Below are 17,250 nucleotides of genomic sequence, written 5' to 3'. Positions count from 1 at the left end.
TTTCTAAATGACTTAATATGAAACGCATTAACTTAAAACAAGCATACATTTTTATCTTTAGAAAATCATGTTAGATAAACTTGAACTTTAGGAAGTATTTATAATATCAGCTTGCTGCTGTGCAAAGGCATAGCTGCCCTAAGGCTAAACACATAGAAAATTTCACCTGAAATAGATAGCGCCACAAGGCATTCTTTATCTCAGGTTTGATATGCCTGTCTTTTTTAAACAAAGGATCTTTAAATTCCTAGGCAGTCTTATCAGAAGCGGCAGCTGGCTAAATGTAGAATGATTATATAACTTGGCATTCAAACAAAGACACTTGAGAATGAAATGAAATACCTTTAACCATCACCCAGAAACAGAGCCTTCTGTCACCCACCCCAGTTGAATAGGCAAGGCTGGCCAACATTGTCCTCACACCTGGTTAAGATAGTTTCTGTCAAGTAATCTGAAGATAAAACCACAGGCCTATGTATATTAAGGGCCAATGGTTTAACCACAAACAATTCATTAAGCGTAAATTAATATGCTAAAAGACTTGGTTAGTCAAAACAAGCTTTATCCTTTTGTCATCAAAGTAGAAAAAAAAATTCAATGAAGAAATAAACTGCTTGCCATGAAGATAAACACATTTTTTTGAGGAATCATTTGTAGTATAAGAAGAGCTGATTAGCAAAATCCGATTTTCTGTTGTAGGCCTTTAATCTCAATTAGGGTTGAAATGTATTCCCAAAAGATAATAAATGTTAGATCCAAGAAAAATAGTCACTTGTTTTATTGTAATAAAAGTGATCTACCAAAAAACCCCACAGTCTTATCTTTCCTCCATATTGCTTTAATTCTCTACACATTTATGTTTGCAAAATCCATATAATAAAAGCATAAATTGTTTTTTGGAGTTTTCAAATGAAGAAAATTATACAAGAGCCGGTAATTTTTATCACCCTGAAATGCTTTTTAAAGCTCTTCAGAATGGGTAGTACATTGAGTTCAACTCCTTTTTAAGATTAGAATATTGTAATAAGTAAAATCAAGTCATCCCTAATGATTACAGCATAAATTGGCCACATTATGTAGAATGTTATCCTCTAGGCCTTATATTTTTGACTTAATAAATATGCCCATACTTTGTGCACCCAGATTCTCTTTTCTGCCACATGAAAGGATGACTTATCATTGGCTACATTGCACTTTAAAGAATTCAAGGCGTCATTTCTCTGATTTAGTAATATTGCTGCGCTATTATCCACCATCTTCATTTTATCGCACGGAGGAAGCATTCTATTACCACTACACTGTTGGCCATATAAATACATCTAGAGCAAACAGACACTTCAGTCATTCTGGGAGGCTGTCTGTGCTCTATTTATTTATTCTTTTTAATAGCTTAATGGGAAAAAAAAAAGATTTTGGGGGTATAATATTGTGGAAAATGTTTAAGTTTAAATATTGAGATTGTTAAATGTTGAACTTCTATTACCTGTTGCTACTCTGAAAGCATTTGAAAATCAAGAAGGTATGACATTTTCACACAGAGAACAGTTCAGAGGAGAGGATAACAGTTCAAAGGAAAAATAAATGACACGAGGGGAAGAAAAATGGTAACATAGGTATTTGTTCCATTGCATCATTTTGTAAAGTAAAACAAATCTCCTGAATGGACAAATGAAATACCTTTCCATTCAGACACCTTTTCACTTCAGTATTATCCTCTGTTATCCCATTCAACTTACAAATTCAAAAGCTGCAATTGTCTTTTTTCAAGGAAACAGAGAAAATATTACTGAGTTGTTAGTATCCTTCCTTCTACCACAGAATAAATTGTAAGTGCCATAAAGAGAGCATGTCCAACCTCACCCATTGCCAAATGAAAACCCTTTCTCAGTTTCCACTATGGGGAGTATCATGAGAGCAGCATTAGTTGCCAATATTTTTGCCATTTTCTCAGCTCTTTAAAAGGCTTCTAGGCCGGGCGCGGTGGCTCAAGCCTGTAATCCCAGTACTTTGGGAGGCCGAGGCGGGTGGATCACGAAGTCAGGAGATCGAGACCATCCTGGCTAACATGGTGAAACCCCGTCTCTACTAAAAATACAAAAAACTAGCCAGGCGTGGTGGCGGGCGCCTGTAGTCCCAGCTACTCGGAGGCTGAGGCAGGAGAATGGCGTAAACCCGGGAGGCGGAGCTTGCAGTGAGCCGAGATCGCGCCACTGCACTCCAGCCTGGGTGACACAGCGAGACTCCGTCTCAAAAAAAAAAATAAATAAATAAAAGGCTTCTATTGCTTCTTAAAAGATAAATATTAAATGTAGTATATATCTGATAAGGAATTAATATGAAAGTATTTTTTAAAACTCTGGCAACTCAACAATAAAAGACAAACACCACAATTCAAAAATAAGTGAAGGACTTGAATAGACATTTCTCCAAAGAAGACATACAAAGGGCCAAGAAGAATATGAAAAGATGCTCAACATCACCGATCATCAGGGAAATGCAAATCAAAACCACGATAAGATACACCTGATTTTGAATGGCAAAACAGAGAGGGTGAGAGATTGACTTAGTTGCAGAAAAACACGGCTAGTAATCAGTGAAGCAAGGACTTGAACTCCGACTGACTCCACCAAACACAATTTTAATCACTACACTAAGCAGTAGAGAAGAATGAAAAAAATGTCTTTTGAGTCAGACACATTAGGTTTGAACGTCAGTTGTGCCGTTTACCAGCTAAGTGATTGAGGAAAGTGTTGATTTCTCATATTCTTAGCTTCTCCAACTCTATAAACAGGCACCTCACTGACTTCCTGTGGCAGAAGGTAACAGAAGATCAACATGTAGCACATCACCTGCCATAAGAGGAGGTCTGCAAATGCTACAATAGAAATAGTTTATTCACCCTCCAAAGATCCTTATGAATACGGGGGCGGGGTGTCTAGTCAAGTTAATGGTGTGGAGGTAGCAGGTGTCAGCTGACTCAGGAGGTACAGTAACCTGAGGCAGGGCTAACTTCGTTTCTTTGGATATTGGTTCTTCTGATCTGCAACCCAGTGTTTTATCTGAGGGGCCTGTGTTTCTTATCAGGTACAGTAAATAACGGTACTTGAAAGTTCAACAGAAGTTTAAAACAAAGCTATTCAGTCCACTTGGAAGAATCTTACAATATGCAAATTTAAATTCAAGAGTTTGCCTCTACCCTTTTGATTTATAGATACGGATGCTGTACTATGATTGCTCAACCATAGACTGGATTGACACCTACAGATCTCTGTATCATGAAAAGTTACAGTCACGCCCTCAACTAACACTCACTGACACCCCATAACAAAACTCCATGGAGAGATTCAGTCATTCATCAATGTCAGAAACAAAATTCCATGTGGGTGCCTGCTTTCAAAACACTGAATTCCCATCTGGCAAGATCCTAATGAACAAAGGAAAGATCTATGTTTAATGAAGCAATACCCTTTCGGTAGATATTTCTTGACAGCTGTACCTTGGGGCCATTGCATTTCTGGCAGCCTTGCTACACCTTCAAAAGGACAAAAATCCTAAAACAATCATGTATTCAAATGCTTAAGTGCACAACACATAAATTCTCCTTTCCCTCTTGCTGATTCCATGGAATGAGACTAACTTTCAATCAAGCTAGTTGAAGTGAGGTATAGTTAACTAATTTTACTTTATGCTATGTGTTTTTTAAACTGTGCACTCTTGCTGTGAAACAAGGCTGAATCAATGAAAGCCAAATGTACCTTTAGTGAGGAAAAGGCCCTGTGAGATATAAAAGACATTTTAGAATCCATAAGGATAATAGTGTAAGAGCTCCAAATGTGTGCCATGATTTTCTCCAGATTACTTTTTGTGTATCTAATTCATATTTCAGAAAGTAAATGATAATATAGGAAAGTAAAAGAACAGAGAAGAAAACATTGGCAGCACACAGGACCTACACCAGGCATCCCCAAAGGCAGGTGGAAAACGATTGCACCCCTAGCTCCTATAATCGTCAGGAAGAGCAGAGAAGGCTCCCTCGGGCCCCTCACAGCAAGCAAGGGGAAGAGATGCAAGATTTTTCAAAAGGCAAGATTCTAATCGCTACCTTAAGATTTGTAAATCCAAGTACTCTTTTGTTGTTGTTTTTTTTCTACTCTATCATTTAGGAATGATTTGGGCTGCAAATAACAGAAAACCCTAATCAGACTCAAACAGATGAGCTATTTGCACCATACAAGACCAGAGGAGGTTGTCTAGGTGGCTGCAGTTGCTCAGCAGTGTCAACAAGGACTTTGTGCTTTATCACCCTTAGTATGTGGCCTTCACACTCATCTTGACAAAATAACTTTTGTCTTTACCAGTGAGAATGAGAAAGAAGGGGCTTACCAATTCTAACTGTCTCTCCCTTTTAAAAAGATGCCCTTGATTCCTGCTCTTGCAGATATCTTGTAATAGGATAGTTTCTCTGAAAGCAGAACTTGAGATAAAGACGTAGCTCCAGGGAGTTTACACAGGAATGTGACAGGGAGCAGGTGTGAGGAATGAAGAAACCTGGAAAGGAGGAAAAACCATTCTAAGGACACATTGGCCAGTGCCATAGATGACTTGCAAAAGAACTGCAGAGTCTTCCAAATGCTTCTCAGAACTTAGACCTGGCGGATAAAAGGGGACACATCTGTCTGTTTCTGCCATCCCATCAGTCACAGGTGCTCCATGAGTGCTAACATCCCACATCTCTAGTGTGGGCTATCCATGTTGCAGGATCTGAGAAGCTACACAGCAGAAAATAAAAGCCATGACCTGGGATGGAAGCACAAGCTGCAAGGTTGTCCCTGCATAATCAGTGTTTGTGCATGACCAGAGACCACAATCAGCTGGAATCAGAGGAGAGGCTCAGGGAAAAGGAAATAGTGCCCATGAGTGGGGCCAGGATAGTCCTCACCGGCCAGACCCTTCTGGCCTCTGCAGCAGCAGGAGAGGGAGAGAAGATGAGTATTTGTGGTCAGGCAGCGTCACCCTGCAGGATTCTGTCGGCAAAAGGGAACAAGAAGAACAAGAATGGATGCTGGGCAAGCCACCACCAGAGTCAGCTGCCACTCACTGGCTAACTGGCTAATTATAACGGGGGTTTCCAAAAACTTATTGTCACCTAAAAGCAAAGTGAGTCATGCTGAATATGTTTTCTTTTAAATTGTTGTCCTTTGAGCGAATGAGCTAGATTTTTTTTTAAATTACTACAACTTGTGCTAAATTCTTCTCTGATCAAGAGAAAGCAGAGAGCGGTCACCACTTCTCTTAAATGTCTTGCTTTTGACACAGCTGTCTGAGGAGGCAGGCCTGGCTGGAAGGAACAGGAGCACAGGCGAGTACCCAGGAAGGAAAGCAAGGCCTGGAATTGATTGTCCCAAGAAGACTCCAACGCCACAGCCACAGGCAGTCTCAGGGGTCTGGAAGGAGGGAGACCACCTTCCATGTGGGGGCCAGGGACTGGGGTGGAGGAGCTGGGAGATTGTGCAGGACTTCCATTTTTAGCCCTGGACCCAGCAGGGAAGCTCTCCACCCTTTAGTGAATGACAAGGATTGGGGAGCACCAATGTAAAACCAAAGGGCTGCACTGGAGGTTGGGTGAAAAAGGTAGAAGTTATCTGTACACACTTTCCAGCATTCTTCTTTTTGGTTTTCTTCTCAAAAAAGATAGTAGCCTTCCAAAGTGAACCAAGAAATACCAACCGTGGCTCGAACTTCTTAGTCGGCCTCTAACTGCATTTTCATACATTGCCCTAAAGGGGCACACTTCTCATCGCTTACTAGTCACATTTGCTTCAGTTATAGTTTTCATAGAATTCTTTTGAAAAGTATGCTGTGACATCTCATTCCCTGTGCTATAAAACTCAAAGATGGACACATCTGCTTGAAGAATCTTGTTTCACAGTTTCCCCTGTGACAGCTCGTATGCCCCGAGGACTGCCTCTTGGCCCCGCTGTGGTGTGTTAGGTACGCTCATGTTGATCATCTGCATGAGCTCCTTCGCTGATTTCATACTTTAAAAGCTGGATATTTTCCTTTTTTTTTTTTTTTTTTTTTTTTTTGAGACGGAGTCTCGCTCTGTCGCCCAGGCTGGAGTGCAGTGGCGCGATCTCGGCTCACTGCAAGCTCCGCCTCCCAGGTTCCCGCCATTCTCTTGCCTCAGCCTCCCGAGTAGCTGGGACTGCAGGCGCCTGCCACCGTGCCCGGCTAATTTTTTGTATTTTTTTAGTAGAGACGGGGTTTCACAGTGTTAGCCAGGATGGTCTCGATCTCCTGACCTCGTGAGCCGCCAGCCTCGGCCTCCCAAAGTGCTGGGATTACAGGCCTGAGCCACCGCGCCCCGCCAGATATTTTCAATTTACCAGGATCCTGAACTCGTCATTTGTGTTAAAAAAATCAGACTTCCCGAGTTTGGGAGAAGTTTTATACAGAAGCAAATTGTTCTTAAAAAACGACTTATATGGCATTTTATTCTTTATGTCTGAACTGCATTTTTAAAGCTGTGTTTAATACTCAGTAATTTTTTATTACACTTTGAAAATGTTTTTGGAAGGGTTTTCATTTATGTTTATTTTCCCAACTTCCTGCTTTACTGTCAGCTGTTATTTGTAAATAGATACTATTTATAAATCAGACTTATTGGCGTAATTGTGGTGTTATTTATATGAATCGCATGTGAATAAGTATGCTCTTTTTTGAGAATAGTATTTTTATTTTTATTAACCAAAATTTTAAAAAGAAATATGCTATCCTGATATTCCTGAGCAGCATATAGATGAAGTCTCACTTGAGTAATCCCTACATTCAAGTGACATTAATTTAATAAGCTCTTGAAAATTGGGTATATTTCTCACTTCCTAGCTGGATATTTTGGTGAAGCATCTAGGACACCAACACCATCACCTTTACAGCAGAATAAACAGCATATTCACACAGCTAGTGGTCACCGCGCTTTTCCATCTTGCTGCCAGCTCCCTACTGGCCCTGTGCAGGCTCCTGTCTAGGCTGGTGAAGGCAAGATAAGAGCAAGTGTTCAGTACTTCCAGGCACAACAAAGGGAACTCCGCAGGCTGACACAGACGCTCGCTCGCATGGAAGGAAAATCTCATTTTCCTCCCAAAGCTGTTCCACCACGGTCCCCGGATATCCGTGGCTCTTCTGGATAGTGACAGGGAGGGAGTTGAAGCACTGTCTCAGAGGCTGCAGAGCCAAAGAACGAGTCCTCAGAGCCACCTTGCTGAACCCTGAGACTCAGAGCTTCAGTCCCAGGTTGAGCTTCAACCCGCAGACAACCTTCAAAGGACACACCAGCACCCCAGAATCAAGGATGGCCGAAAGTGAGGCTGGCACTGAAAATGAGCAGAGACCACGAAAACTAAAACACTCTTGACACTCAAGAACTCACTTCATTTTTTTTAAATTAGACAAAGAACTCTATTAATCTTTGTTTCAAACTTTATTCCCAGGTTTTTTTCAGCTTAATTAGCTGCAAAGAATGAATTGTGTATAAGCAAAACCTAAAAACAGCTGAAGTATCTAAGGCACTTGGGTTTAAAAATGTTAGAGATTTAGTTTTTATGAGATCCATAAAGAAGACAATTTTGAAAAGCAGTCATAATATAAAACAGCAGCTCCCAGTAACTTCTGCAACTTCTATTTTCTTTAGAAGTTGACTCAATTCACTTCACCTCATTCTTGGAAGCCTCATCAAAATTCTCCACAAGGTCAGGAACTTCATTCTCACCATCATCGTCATCCTCTCCAGCAGCAAGTGGTGCTTTTCCATCTACAGATAGTTGGGCGGAGCTCCAGCCAGTCTCCTTAAACTAGTCAGACTGTCTGCACCAAGCTGGTTTACAATGAAAAACCAGCTGGTAGCATTTCTTTCAGCAGCTTTGTCCCAGCATGGCCTGTCAAGGTGAAAGTGTTCACAGAGGTACCTGACCTTTAGGGTTGCTAAAATGGATTGCTGTTCATCGGTTTGTAAACGTATTCACCTCTTCAGTACCAGAGATAGTGTTTACCCCTAACTTCTTTAAGGAGAGCTAAAGTTTTTTATAATCTGCTGCAGCTGTTCTTCTTCCTTCTGCAAGCAGTTGCTTTCTCACCAATGCACACCGGTGCCTGCTGTCTGCTGAGCTTTCCCTGATTCATGATTGTTTCTTTCAACTTGTTGGAGAGGAAAAGGGGCAGCAAGAGGGACTAGTGAAATGGGGGAGTTCCCTGACCCACCTTGCAGGAAATGCGACAGGGATGTGGCTCATCTGTTTGGCCACCATGTGCACTCCAACCCCTATGGGAGGGGGAGCACACAGACGGGCAGGTGCAGGAGCCAGGGTAAGAGCCCCTGGGCTCTGATGCCACAGCAGCATCCAGGGGTGGTAGGCTGAAACTCCTGAAGCCTAAGTGGGCATATGTTACAGTGCATTCTTTTAGCTTTGCAGTTCGCAGGTGACTTACATGTTAACCAGCTCAGTGCCCTCTTGGTACCTGGGTCCTTGTTCAGCGTCCAGGAAGAATCAAGTCACACACAGACTCAGAGATGAACGTGGGTTTTTTATTGAGTGGTGAGGTGGCTCTCAGTGGGGTGGATGGGGAGCTGGAAAGGGGATGGAGTGGGAAGATGATCTTCCCCTGGGGTTTGGCTGCCCAGTGGCCCATCTTCTCTCCCAGTGTCCCCAGCCAAACTCCTCTGAGCATTCAGACGCTCCTTCTCTTCTCTATGCTGCACCGTTCTGCCATTCTTCTGCTCTTCTGTTTGTCCCCTCATGGAACCCGGGGTTTGGGGTTTATATGAGTACAGGAAGGGGACATGGCAGGCCAAAAGACAACTTTCTTTTTCCTATTTTTGGGAGCAAAAATAGGAATGCCTGTTCTCATTTAGGGCCACAGGTTTCCAAGCTTGGGGGTGGGGACTTTGCCAGGGAACTGCTTTCTTCTATCCAGTATTTCCCTGTCTCCTGTCCATATCACTAGGGTTGGCACTCAAGGGATCTCTGGTAGAACAGCTGAGACTAGGCACTCACACGTGGGGATGCAAAATGGCCTCAAGAATTCATTTCTATAGCATATACCTGCCCCACACACAATGAAAAGAAAAGAAGAAAAGGAAAGGAAAGGAGGAAAGGAAAGGAAAGGAAAGGAAAGGAAAGGAAAGGAAAGGAAAGGAAAGGAAAGGAAAGGAAAGGACACAAGATAGAGCTATATTAGTCAAAGTCTACAAGCAGAATATCTGGGGAAAAAAACCTATAAAAGACAATTAATCTCCCTTCTGGATAGCACTCAGAAAAAAGATTTCACTTTTCCAATTAGTGTGAAATTAACTTAGAGAAAACAGGAACATGGTAAAGAAAACACAAATTGAGAGTCAAATGGACCTGGATTCAAATCCAGACTCTAATTTACTATTCCTAATTCATCTATGCCTTGCAGATACAGATGAGAAAAGGTAAAAACAAAACTGAAACCAGACTCAGACACTGGCTTCCCAGAACTCTTGCCCTATCAGGTACAAGGGACACTAGACAGGCAGTCCTGCAAGGGCGGTATCAGCCTCAAGCAAGCCCTGAGCCAACCCAATACCCTAGTCCAGAATGTTAGGAAAGGCTCTGCTGTGGCCCAAATGGAGACAAGTCCATCAAGGAGAGAAACACATTGTGTGCAGTTCCTCAGTCACAGAGAACTTGGAGGGCTCCACTGCGAGAGCAGTTCGGGGTCTCTGTGCACGGGGAGCAGTTCAGCAGTGAGTGACTTGCAGAAGGTGGGCCAGGGGCTGGGGGAGCACCAGCAGGTCGACAAAGGTCCTCTGAGCCAGATGGGGCTGTTTCCTAAGGGCAGTCAGCAGCCACTGAAAACATTAGGCAGGGAAGGGGCGTGATCAGGCTTGTCTTTACAGAAAGTTCACTTTTGCTGTCAATGAGAGGACTGCGTTGGAAACAATAAAACTGGTAGCAAGGAGTCTGGTGGGAACCACTTGGAATAACTCAGGAGAGAGACAGTCTGCACCTGAACAAGATGACCACAAGGCGGCAGGGAAGAAGAGGAAATAAGATGGAGGAGTTTGAGGGTTGAATTGAATAGGGGTGGAGGGTGCAGAAAAGGGAAGAGGGAGACACTGAGCGGGATGGGCCTCTCTTGGCTATCGCTGGACTAGGGGTGGGGGTGGGGTGCTACTCACAGAGCAGTGACCCATCTAAGACAGGTTGGGAGGACGGGTGGAGACTGCTGGCCAGAGCTCAGGAGAGAGTTTGGGGCTACAATGGCTATTTGGGGAATCTCTGCAAGGTTGTTAACTGATGGCATGCAAGTAGAAGAGGCCACAAAGGGAGAGTATGTAGAGAAAGGATCCTAGAGGACAGGCCTATAAGGAACAGCTGCTTTTAAGAGCAAGCAGAGGAGTCTTTAATCCATCTTGAATTAATTTTTGTATAAGATGTAAGGAAGGGATCCAGTTTAAGCTTTCTGTATATGGCTAGCCAGTTTTCCCAGCACCATTTATTAAATAGGGAATCCTTTCCCCATTTCTTGTTTTTGTCAGGTTAGTCAAAGATCAGATGGTTGTAGATGTGTGGTATGACTTCTGAGGCTCTGTTCTGTTCCATTTGTCTATATCTCTGTTTTGGTGCCAGTACCATGCTGTTTTGGTTGACCCAGCCATCCCATTACTGGGTATACACCCAAAGGATTATAAATCATGCTACTATAAAGACACATGCACACATATGTTTATTGCGGCACTATTCACAATAGCAAAGACTTGGAACCAACCCAAATGTCCATCAGTGATAGACTGGATTAAGAAAATGTGGCACGGCCGGGCACAGTGGTTCATGCCTATAATCCCAGGACTTTGGAAGGCCGAGGTAGGTGAATTACGAGGTCAGGAGATCGAGACCGTCCTGGCTAACACAGTGAAACCCTGTCTCTACTAAAAATACAAAAAAATTATCTGGGCGTGGTGGTGGGCACCTGTAGTCCCAGCTACATGGGAGGCTGAGGCAGGAGAATGGCGTGAACCCAGGAGGCGGAGCTTGCAGTAAGCTGCGATTGCCCCACTGCACTCCAGCCTGGGCGACAGAGCAAGACTCTGTCTCAAAAAAAAAAAAGAAAAAGAAAAAGAAAAGAAAGAAAATGTGACACATATACACCATGGAATACTATGCAGCCATAAAAAAGGATGAATTCATGTCCTTTGTAGGGACATGGATGAAGCTGGAAACCATCATTCTCAGCAAACTATCAAAGGACAGGAAACCAAACACTGCATGTTCTCTCATAGGTGGGAATTGGAAAATGAGAACACTTGGACACAGGGTGGGGAACATCACACACCGGGGCCTGTCAGGGAGTGAGGGTATGGGAGAGGGATAGCATTAGGAGATATACCTAATGTAAATGACAAGTTAACGGGTGCAGCACACCAACATGGCACATGTATACATATGTAACAAACCTGCAGGTTGTGCACATGTACCCTAGAACTTCAAGTATAATAATAAAAAAATAAATAAATAATAAAAGAGCAGGCAGAAGAGGTGTCATCAGAGGAGATTGGGAAGTGGGTCCGGGACAGCTGGAGAATAGAGACCCCATCTGTTTGGTTATCCATTGCAGTCGCAGGTCTCCAAACAACGCCTGAGACAACAGAGATATCTGTTATGTAAATTAGTTGCTGAGGACCACATGACATTGCAGAAGACAAGGAAAAATCAGATGTCAGGAAGAAGAGCAATCTCAAGAGAACTTGAAGTTGTGTTTACCTGTGGAAGGTGTTTCTGTCCTTTGAGAGTAGGACACTGTGAGCCACCATAAATAGTTCTCCTTAGTCCATAAAACGCCATGGACACTACTAGCAAAGTCCACTGTAGGCAGAGGTGAGTAACAGGCTTTGTGTGGGTCACCCCAGCCCTGTGGAAGCCGGTTTAGCGCAATGAGACCTGAAATAGCCTGAAAGCTCTCAGCTCCCTGTCCGTCCTTTTTATCATCTAAGGATCCCCTGCCCTGTCCTTGTGAGTGCCATGAGCTCTATTGCCTTTCTCAGCAATCACTAAAATTCATGCATGTTTCAGTTTACCCCAGCCCAGCTTTTCCTCCAGGAACTACTCCCAATTGCTCCCCTCACCCAGGAGCCAAACTCCTCTAACTCTCACCGACTCCACCTATTGTCCTTGGACACTTTTTTTTTCTTTTTCTTCTTTTTTGGAGATGGGGTCTCACTCTGTCACCCAGGCTGGAGTGCAGTGGTACCATTATAACTCTCTGCAGGTTCGAACTCCAGATGTTTATTACTAATTTCTGGGTATTTGCTGTCTTTTCTATTCAACCATGTACTATGGGGCTGAGGACAAGGTCCTTTTAAGGGTTTTCTGGACCCACAATGTCTAGAAAGTATCAAACCTTCCATAAATATTTGTTGACAATCAACAGCCCCATCATCATCCCCATGGCGCCATGTACATCGGTCACAGAAAGAATACAACATTTGCCACAATGGGTAGGCATGTCGGTGTTTTTGTCTTTCCCATTGGCAAGAAATAAGAGCATTAGAAATAAAAGCGATGTTTTTATTAGTAGTACTTGAAGAAATCTGAGTAAACTGATTGAAAATTCTATTTATGTTTGTAAATGTGGTTCTAACACCACTTACTTTATTTTCTTTGATCATCTTAGCTACAAAATAAAAGTAGCACTTCCAGAATGGAAGGCTTCTATAATAAGAACAAATTCAGGGGCAGAGTGTTCTCTTTCCTTCCCGGGAGCATTGTCTTGGCCTCTATCATGGAAGGAGGAGAAAATCTCCCACCTCAGGCTCTTGAAGCACCTCATTCCATTAGCTGCCTGGTTGTCAAATCTGTGTTACCAAGCACTCCCAGGCATGAATTATAAGTCTTGGGAGATTGGGAACAACAAAAGAACATTTTGATTGGGGATAGAACCCAGTTGTCTTTAGTAAGACACCTTAAGGTGTTTTATGTGCTGCAAGGATGTGTAGTAGATGGTCAACAGGCAAGTATTCACACACAGGTAAGACACAGGTCATCTTACATGTGTAAGCTGATTTTATGGGTCATAATTTTTCAAAAACTTTGCTTCATTAGGCTTAAATGTGACCACTGACTATTTCAACAACATTGGCCTCTACGTTTTGGCTCAGTCATTAATTATTGATATAGCCTTGATAAAATCACTTCAGTCTCTGAACTTCAGCTTTAACTGTAAAATAAAAAGGATTTGTTCAATGTCTCTTGAATCTCTTGAAATTCTATCCTTGATTCTGAGACTTAAACATTACAGAAAGAAATGCAGCGTTTTTTGATGCCCTGTGTGTATCTCAATTGCAGCTCTAACTGCAATCTACTCAAATCAGTTCTTGAATAGTTCATTTCTCCCACTAAAACGAGCTCCATGGGAGCAGGAATGAGTCCCATTACCTCTGGTGCCCCAGGTAGAGCGAAGAGCTCTCAGCACCCATGGGCCCAAAGTCCCTTACCGAGTGGATGAACACGCTGGCTCTACGCCGGCTCTTGTACCTCTTGATCCTGTAGCCTGCTTACATCCCACTTCACCTCCGGCTTGGTGAACTCAAGAGAAACGGAATTCATTGAAAGGCCCATGATAGCTGCCCTTACCTCCCTGTCTTATGTCTCTTTGTGCCCACAGAAACCGCCTGGGACCAGAAAAAGGTAGATGTGACTGTGCAAAAAGATAGAAGATGAGGAAGACAGGTCTTCTTACATGCCTATAAGGTCGTTTTATTAATCACTATTCTTTGCTGTTCAACTGAACTATTCTTTAACTCACATTCTAGGTTAGAAGATAACCTAGATTCTAGATTCCTAGAATGTTCAACATTAAATGATACTTAAAGCAGCACAAGGCTTCACCTAAAATAAATCTTGAAGTGACTTACAAAGCTAATGAATCTGGTGTGGCTCCTTTCAATATTTTCATTACATTGAGCCACTAAAAGCTCATTTTAAAAATCTAGGATTTGAAAAAAATAACCTGCTATACTGAAAAGTTTAATTTCATTTATCACCATTTTGGAATAATCTACCTGAATAAAGTTTCAAAGTACTACTAGATTCTTAGACCCAGGCAATACTTTATAGTTTTAGTAAGGACTTTCAACCCTTTTCTTCCAGTTCAAGAAAGGCTCCCCACCTTCCTAAATGACAGAACAACCATGATCCTTGACGGGCCTCCCTCCATGGCCAAGAGCATGAAGCGTACCTTGAATAAAAGTCTAACTACTCCGTTTGTCCTTATAAGATGACACCAATATAATACAAATTGGAAGAAATGTTTTGCATCAAGAAATAAATTGTTCCTGAGATGCTAGAAAACAAGTACTTATAGTAAGTGCAGACTAGGAACAAGATTGTTTGCCTGGAAATTTCAAACACTGAACCAAAATTCCTTATGTTGCTTGTACTAAAGAGCATGGCATTTTGCTTTGTAATTTTGCTTTTAATCTATAGGATCACTTTACAATTACATACTCTCAAATCAAAGTAAAAGCACATAAAAATGATTCCATAGTACTGCTACACAGTGGGGGTCCGTAAACATCTGCACCATAACCAACATAACAAAAATGAATCAAGTTAAACAATAGTGCAAAATACTATAAAAACATTTCTCTTCATGGTAATGCTGGTGTTTGCAATTGTCTACTGTTGCAAGATCACTTAGAAGAATACAAAACCCAAGCATTTACTTTGGGAATATAGAGTTGTTAAAGCAAATAAGAGGAAGCCCTTGCCCTAAGATTTCCTCTGTACCCAGAGCTCTATGTAAGCAAACTGAAACTTGGCTTGGAGGGCATTGTTTTATAACTGGAAAAGGAAAAATGAAAAGGAAGAAACATCTAGACTCAGTCAATCACAAACAGCCAAACACCAGGTTAGCTGTGGAACTAGGGACCTACAATCACGCTAGGCCTAAATAATGCAAACACCTACGGTAGGTAATCAGGAAATGTCTTAACTTTGCTTCCACATTCAGCCTCTGAAAGCTTGCTGCTCACACTCTAGCAGAGCACTCTGAGCTCTGCCGGTTTTGAGTGCTCCCCAGTTCATGAATTCTTCTTTGTTTAAATAGATTCTGTTACATTTATTTTCTCTAAAGCTTTCCTTTTAAGAGAGTAAACAAAAAAGAAAAGTTAAAAGTAAAATTTTGTTCTCTTACATTTCACATATGTATTCTATTGCTTAACATATTAAATACAGTCATGCACCACACAATGATGTTTCAGTCAGTGATGGACCGCATGTGCACTGGTGGACCCATAGGATTACAATGGAGCTGACAAATTCCTATTGCCTAGTGATGTTGTCACCATAGTAAGGTCATTGTGTAATGCATTACTAACATGTTTGTGGTTATGATGATGTAAACAAACCTGCTGTGCTTCCAGTGGTATAAAAGTCTAGCACATACAGTTATGTATAGCACATACTACTTGATACAACAACGACTATGTTACTGATTTATATATGTATTATACTTTTAATCATTATTTTACTTACTCCTTCTGCTTATGTATTTTTTCAAAGTAAACTGTAAATTAGCTTCAGGCAGGTCCTTCAAAATGTGTTCCAGAAGAAGCATTGCTGTCATAGGAGATGACAGCTCTACGGGTGTTACTGCCCCAAAAATGTTCTACTGGGACAAGATACAGAAGTGGAAGATGGTAATATTGATGATCCTGATCCCGTGCAGGCCTAGGCAAATGTGTGTGCTTGTGTTTGTGTCTTAGTTTTTAACAAAAAGTATTAAATGAAAAAAAAATTAAAAGTTTTAAAAATAAAAAAATGTATAGAATAGGGAGATAAAGAGAGAAAATATCTTTGTACAATTGTACAATGTGTTGGTGTTTTAAGCTGAGTGTTATTACAAAAGAAACAAAAAGTTAAAAAAATTAAAGTTTATAATGAAAAACTTTATAGTAGGCTTAGTTTAAGTATTATTGAAGACAGAAAAATGTTTTACAAATTTAGTGTAGCCTAAGTCTACAGTGTTTATAAAGTGTACAGTAATGTACAGGAATATCCTAGGTCTTCACGTTTACTCACCACTCATTCACTGACTCCCCCAGAGCAACTTCCATCCTACAAGCTCCATTCATGGTATGTGCTCTATATAGGTGTACCAGTTTTTGTCTTTTGTATGGTATTTTTTCTGTACCTTTTCTATTTTATATATGTTTAGATACATAAATACTTACTCTTGCATTCCAGTTGCCTACAGTACTCAGTACAGTAACATGCTGTATAGGTTTGTAGCCTGGGAGCACAATGAAAGAATCACCTAATCAGGACGTACCCCCATTGTTAAGTAAGACGTAACTTAAACTAGATTTCACTAAAATTAAAAACTGCTATATGTGAAAGACACTGTCAAGAGAATGAAAAGACAAGTGACAGACTTAAAGAAAATATTTGCAAAATATATTTCTGATAAAGGATAGTTATCCAAAATATACCAAAAAAATAAAACTCAATAATAAGAAAACAAAAAATGGGTAAAAGCCCCACTAACACCTCACCAAAGAAGATATACAGATGACAAATAGGCATATGAAAATATGCTCAATATCATATGTCATTAGAAAATTACACATTAAAACAATGAGATAACACTACACACCCATTTAGAATGGCCAAAATCCAAAACACTGACAACACTAAATGCTGGTGAGGATACTGAGCAGCAGAGACTCTTATTCGTTGCTGGTGGGAATGCGAAACAGTGCAGCCACTTTGGGAAAGTTTGGCAGTTTCTTACAAAAATAAGCATACTCTTGCCATATAATCCAGCATCTGTGCTCCTTGGCATTTCCTCAAATAGAGGAAAACTTAATTCACATGAAACCTGCACACAGATATTTATAGAAGGTTTAATCATCATTGTCAAGACTTGGGAGCAAACAAGATGTCCTTCAGCAGGTGAATGGATAAACTGGAGTACATTCACACTAGGAACTATTAACCAGAAATGAGCTATCAAGCTATAAAAACACATGGAGGAAACTCAAATGCACACTACTAAGTGAAAGAAGCCAATCTGAAAAAGCTATGTGCTCTGTGACACACTATGGCATTCTGGAAAAAGCAAAACTATGAAGACAATAACAAGATCAATGGTTGCCAATGGTTAGAAGAGAAGGGAGAAGGATACGTGGAGCACAGAGGACTTTTAGGGCAGTGAAACTGTCCTGTATGA

The 17,250-nt window shown here is 41.3% G+C and overlaps 1 protein-coding gene and 1 pseudogene across 5 annotated transcripts in view; both read right to left on the bottom strand.

Moving 5' to 3' along the window:
* Window positions 1-17,250, bottom strand: part of LOC105495658 (peroxidasin like) — a 507,670-nt gene that overhangs the window by 404,549 nt on the left and 85,871 nt on the right. The window lies entirely within an intron of this gene.
* Window positions 7,312-8,396, bottom strand: LOC139355778 (transcription factor BTF3-like; annotated as a pseudogene).

This window comes from Macaca nemestrina, chromosome 8 (genome assembly GCF_043159975.1).
Source record: "Macaca nemestrina isolate mMacNem1 chromosome 8, mMacNem.hap1, whole genome shotgun sequence".
NCBI lineage: Eukaryota > Metazoa > Chordata > Mammalia > Primates > Cercopithecidae > Macaca > Macaca nemestrina.
This window is presented reverse-complemented; position numbering and strand designations above follow the sequence as displayed.